Raw genomic sequence first — 6,573 nt, forward strand, 5'->3', positions numbered from 1 at the left:
TTCATCGATGACATTGTAATTCTGTCAGAGACAGCAAAGGACTTGGAAGAGCAGTTGAACGGAATGGACAGTGTCTTGAAAGGAGGATATAAGATGAACATCAACAAAAGCAAAACGAGGATAATGGAATGTAGTCGAATTAAGTCAGGTGATGCTGAGGGTATTAGATTAGGAAATGAGATACTTAAAGAAGTAAATGAGTTTTGCTATTTGACAAGCAAAATAACTGACAATGGTCAAAGTAGAGAGGATATAAAATGTAGACTGGCAATGGCAAGGAAAGCGTTTCTGAAGAAGACAAAAATGGTTCAAATGGCTCTGAGCACTATGGGACTTAACATCTGTGGTCATCAGTCCCCTAGAACTTAGAACTACTTAAACCTAACTAACCTAACCTAACTAACTTAAGGACATCACACACATCCATGCCCGAGGCAGGATTCGAACCTGGGACCGTAGCAGTCGCGCGGTTCCGGACTGAGTGTCTTAACCGCGAGACCTCTGAAGAAGAGAAATTTGTTAACATCGAGTATAGATTTAAGTGTCAGGAAGTCATTTCTGAAAGTATTTGTATGGAGTGTAGCCATGTATGGAAGAGAAACATGAATGATAAGTAGTTTGGACAAGAGGAGAATAGAAGGTTTCGAAATGTGGTGCTACAGAAGAATGTTGAAGATTAGATGGGTAGATCACATAACTAATGAGGAGGTATTGAATAGAATTGGGGAGAAGAAGAGTTTGTGGCTCAACTTGAAAAGAAGAAGGGACCGGTTGGTAGGACATGTTCTCAGGTATCAAGGGATCATAAATTTAGCATTGGAGGGCAGCATGGAGGGTAAAAATCATGGAGGGAGATCAAGAGCTGAATAAACTAAGCAGACTCAGAAGGCTGTAGGTAGCAGTAAGTACTCGGAGATGAAGAAGCTTGTACAGGATAGAGTAGCATGGAGAGCTGCATCAAACCAGTCTCAGGACTGAAGACCACAACAACAACAACAACAACATGAACATTCTACGCAAAAACCTTGTAGATCCAAAAAACATAGTCCTACCATCTCTACATATAAAGTTAGCCCTAATGAAACAGTTTGTAAAGGATTTGTCTAAAGATGGGCCATGTTTTAAGTATCTCTACCAAAAGCTTCCACTCCTTTCAGAAGGCATCTTTGTCGGACCTGACATTTGAAAATTGATGTTTTATGTTAACTTTGAATCTACAATGACCTTAAATGAGAAAGAAGCATGTGTATCATTCAAGCAAGTCATTAAAAAGTTCTTAGGACATGAAAAAGACCAAGAATATGTTTCTATTATAGCTACAATGTTAAAGAAGTTTAAAACTTTAGGATGTTTAATGAGCCTGAAAGTTAACTTTTTGAACAGTCACCTTGATTACTTCCCAGATAATATGGGAGATGTTAGTGAGGAGAAAGGAGATCATTTTTACCAGGACATTAAAGTGATGGAAAAATGCTACCAAGGCCACTGGAACACCAACATGATGGGGGACTACTGTTGGTCACTTCGCCGAATAGTTCAGCAAGCGACTCATTGTAGAAAAAGCTACACAAGAAGCTTCAAAGAAAAAAGAGAAAGAAAATACAAACCAATTCCAGCAGACAAGTGAAACCTCTATTAACACATATCATTGTTTTAAGCAGCTTACTGTAAATACAAGCCATGCTTATGTTGTAACAAAGTGTTTCATTAATTTCCCCATTTACCATATAGCATAGGATTTTTATACTATATAATAAAAAGTGTATTGCTCGAAAACTCTGGGTGATACAAAAAACTAAGGCTAGATATGGATTCATCTCATAAAAATCTACAAGGATCAGCTATCAAAGGAAAAGAAAAGTAAAAAAAAAATTCGTTTGTCTTTGTAATGAGTATGTGTATGGTTGAATATAAAATTATTTTTGATACAGTATTTATGTTTTTTGATTTAAATCATGTAACTACTTATGCAAAGTGGTGTCAGGCAGGAAAGCTCTCTCATAAGTGGTACAGTTACCTCAAAAACTTACAGAACATTTAGATGAATAGCTTATGGGATTTCCATCTGAATAGTATTTTTTCAAAACAATTTTTACACATACATGTTTTTATTTGCTGATTTTACTGATTTTTCTTTTTTTACTATCCAAACTTGTCTGTGCCTATAATACTTACTGTCTACAAATGATATTGGTAATATTTACCAATAATACTTACACTGATCAGCCCTAATATTATGACCACCTATTTAACAGTGAGTACGTCCACCTTTGGCATGGATAAGTGACAACACATCATAACATGGAAGCAATAAGATCTTGGTAGGTCACTGGTGGGAGTTAGTAACACATCTGCACACACAAAAGTCACCTAATCACCATAAATTCTGGGGAGCAGGATGATGAGTTCTGATGCTACACTCAATTGCAGCTCAGATGTGGTTGATCGGGTTCAGATCTGGCAAGTTGGGAGGCCAGCACTTCAACTGTAACTTGCCACTGTGTTTCTTAAACCACTCCATCACACTCCTGGCCTTGTGGCATGGTGCATTATCTTGTTCAAAATGCCACTGCCATCAGGAAACACAATTGTCATGAGAGGGTGTACTGGTCTAGAACCACCGACTCGTGGAGATAACATCTTGGACCGACTGATAACAAACAGACCCAAACTTTTCGACTCTTATGTGCAGAACAGGGAATCAGTGATCATAAGGCCGTTGCAGCATCCCTGAATGTGGAAGTTAATAGGAATATAAAAAAAGGGAGGAAGGTTTATCTGTTTAGCAAGAGTAATAGAAGGCAGATTTCAGACTACCTAACAGATCAAAACGATAATTTCTGTTCCGACACTGACAATGTTGAGTGTTTATGGAAAAAGTTCAAGGCAATCGTAAAATGCGTTTTAGACAGGTACCTGCTGAGTAAAACTGTGAGGGACGGGATAAACCCACCGTGGTACAACAACAAATTTAGGAAACTACTGTGAAAGCAAAGAGAGCTTCACTCCAAGTTTAAACGCAGCCAAAACCTCTCAGACAAATAGAAGCTAAACGATGTCAAAGTTAGCATAAGGAGGGCTACGTGTGACGCGTTCAATGAATTCGAAAGTAAAATTCTATGTACTGACTTGACAGAAAATCCTGGGAAATTCTGGTCTTACATTAAATCAGTAAGTGGCTCGAAACAGCATATCCAGACACTCTGGGATGATGATGGCACTGAAACAGAGGATGACACATGTAAAGCTGAAATACTAAACACCTTTTTCCAAAGCTGTTTCACAAAGGAAGACCGCTCTGCAGTTCCTTCTCTAAATCCTCGCACAAATGAAAAAATGGCTGACATCGAAATAAGTGTACAAGGAATAGAAAAGCAACTGGAATCACTCAACAGAGGAAAGTCCACTGGACCTGACGGGATACCAATTCGATTCTACACAGAGTACACGAAAGAACTTGCCCCCTTTCTAACAGCCGTGTACCGCAAGTCTCTAGAGGAACGGAAGGTTCCAAATGATTGGAAAAGAGCACTGGTAGTCCCAGTCTTCAAGAAGGGTCGTCGAGAAGATGCGCAAAACTATAGACCTATATCTCTGACGTCGATCTGTTGTAGAATTTTAGAACATGTTTTTTGCTCGAGTATCATGTCGTTTTTGGAAACCCAGAATCTACTCTGTAGGAATCAACATGGATTCCAGGAACAGCGATTGTGTGAGACCCAACTCGCTTTATTTGTTCATGAGACCCAGAAAATATTAGATACAGGCTCCCAGGTAGATGCTATTTTTCGTGACTTCCGGAAGGCGTTCAATACAGTTTCGCACTGTCGCCTGATAAACAAAGTAAGAGCGTACAGAATATCAGACCAGCTGTGTGGCTAGATTGAAGAGTTTTTAGCAAACAGAACACAGCATGTTGTTATCAATGGAGAGACGTCTACAGACGTTAAAGTAACCTCTGGTGTGCCACAGGGGAGTGTTATGGGACCATTGCTTTTCACGATATATATAAATGACCTAGTAGATAGTCTCGGAAGTTCCATGCAGCTTTTCGCGGATGATGCTGTAGTATACAGAGAAGTTGCAGCATTAGAAAATTGTAGCGAAATGCAGGAAGATCTGCAGCGGATAGGCACTTGGTGCAGGGAGTGGCAACTGACCCTTAACATAGACAAATGTAATGTATTGCGAATACATAGAAGGAAGGATCCTTTATTGTATGATTATATGATAGCGGAACAAACACTGGTAGCAGTTACTTCTGTAAAATATCTGGGAGTATGTGTGCGGAACGATTTGAAGTGGAATGATCATATAAAATTAATTGTTGGTAAGGTGGGTACCAGGTTGAGATTCATTGGGAGAGTCCTTAGAAAATGTAGTCCATCAACAAAGGAGGTGGCTTACAAAACACTCGTTCGACCTATACTTGAGTATTGCTCATCAGTGTGGGATCCGTACCAGATCGGGTTGACGGAGGAGATAGAGAAGATCCAAAGAAGAGCAGCGCGTTTCGTCATAGGGTTATTTGGTAACCGTGATAGCGTTACGGAGATGTTTAACAAACTCAAGTGGCAAACTCTGCAAGAGAGGCGCTCTGCATCACGGTGTAGGTTGCTCGCCAGGTTTCAAAAGGGTGCGTTTCTGGACGAGGTATCGAATATATTGCTTCCCACTACTTATACCTCCCGAGGAGATCACGAATGTAAAATCAGAGAGATTAGAGTGCGCACGGTGGCTTTCAGACAGTCGTTCTTTCCGCGAACCATACGAGACTGGAACAGGAAAGAGAGGTAATGACAGTGGCACGTGAAGTGCCCTCCGCCACACACCGTTGGGTGGCTTGCGGAGTATAAATGTAGATGTAGATGTACTCCTTGGCTATCATGGAGCCTTGTACGAGCTCCCCTGGACTGATGGATGCTCATGTGAATGTTCCCCAGAGCCACCAGATAGTCTCCATCCCACCAAACAGATGTCTTTTTCTGATTTACCAGTCTGCCCAGCCTATGATGTGAGACATGTGTAGTGAGGAGTGTTCATCCAGCCCCATGGCATCTGGATGTGGCTTCACCTTGGTTCCAGCACATGTTGAAGGCACTCATCAAAGCACTCTTGAACACCCAACAAGTTGTGCAGCTTCTGAAATGCTCGTGCTGAGCCTCTGGGCTGTTAAAATGTACTCTTGGTCAAACTCAGATAGATTGTGTGCCTTCCCCATTCTACACACAAACAGCACACTCACTGATACTATTAATGTGTCTGACTAGCTGTCATTCATTGCCAGCTGATGCTGCTATCACCTGGCTATGTTAATACCAATAGTAGGTCAGTGGTCATAATGTTCAGGCTGATTAGTGTATAATGATAAACAAGTTTTGTGTTTTTATATTCGCTAGAGTATAACCACTCCATCATAAATTTAAGCAGTTATGAAATTGTGTAGCCAAAAGCCATTTATAGTTTGTTGTAAATTTAATGCAATGGCTGTTTGCATACTGTCGACTGTAATCTATTCAACACTGTACACCATATCAAACCAAAACGTCTCCGATTTATATAATACTGAATTACAATTGTTTAACACTCTGCCACTGTTGTTTTAGTTTGTACCTATGGTAGCATTGTAATTGTGGTATTCATTCAGTATTATGATGATACAATAACATGTACACTACTTGTATTTTGTTTAAAAGTGCTTCCTCTTTGTCTTTCATCCAGGTAACAAGACTTCAAAGGAGATAACCAAACCTCAGGCAACAGAAGTTAAAACTACAACACAGTAAGAGATCAGTAATTTAGAAGAATTCACAGTTCATGTAGTTGAAGGAATATTGCCTATAATTGGAGTTCACAATTCATGTAGTTGAAGGATGAAAATTTCAAGTCCTATGCTAAATAATGAAGAATGTTTTTTTTAATAAGTCAGTTCATATTCTGTGAATTTTTACAATAGTTAAACAATTTTGCAACTGTTGTATAAAAATGCTGTCTCAAAGAGAAGAAATGTGATACGTAAATTTGTTCTGTTGACTGAAGCCAAGTTTACAATGATGCTGCCATTTGAAACTCATTAGAGAGATTGGCTGGCTGATGAACCCTTTAACTTGTCACTTCAGTCATAAGTACAAAATTTGTTACAATTTCTGAAGAATAAAGAAACATAAATATTCAGACTTGTGTCTCCATAATCTTTGTGTCATCTTTCCATTCAGTGTATTGTTTGTAGAAAGAGAAGTCATTATTTTAAGTATCACATTCTACATGTATGACAGAAAAGTGTTCCAAATTTCATAATCAAATGTGGAAGGCATATAACTACAAAATATTGCACCTATGATACAGAATCCCTCAGCTCTCTCTCTCTCTCTCTCTCTCTCTCTCTCTCTCTCTCTCTCTCCCTGTCTGCCACAATTATAGTGAAGCTGCAATAGGAGGATGATTAACATTTGGTATGAAATTGTCTTATTCCAGTGAAGAAAGAATTTGTTTCTAAACAATCAACACTAAAAGATGTGCTACAAACAGTACTGCAAGATTCTTCACCATATCACAGATAAGTGTCAAGAACCA

General features: G+C 39.3%; 1 long non-coding RNA gene across 1 annotated transcript in view; it reads left to right on the forward strand.

Annotated features, from left to right (window-relative positions):
• The window catches only part of LOC126334971 (uncharacterized), a 109,911-nt gene extending 103,737 nt beyond the window's left edge, over nucleotides 1–6,174 (forward strand). Inside the window, exon 5 of the long non-coding RNA XR_007564793.1 lies at nucleotides 5,722–6,174. This is a non-coding gene — a long non-coding RNA (uncharacterized LOC126334971). The remainder of the gene's footprint in view (nucleotides 1–5,721) is intronic.
• Nucleotides 6,175–6,573: the final 399 nt, after the last annotated feature.

Source organism: Schistocerca gregaria, chromosome 2 (genome assembly GCF_023897955.1).
Source record: "Schistocerca gregaria isolate iqSchGreg1 chromosome 2, iqSchGreg1.2, whole genome shotgun sequence".
In the NCBI taxonomy this organism is placed as follows: domain Eukaryota; kingdom Metazoa; phylum Arthropoda; class Insecta; order Orthoptera; family Acrididae; genus Schistocerca; species Schistocerca gregaria.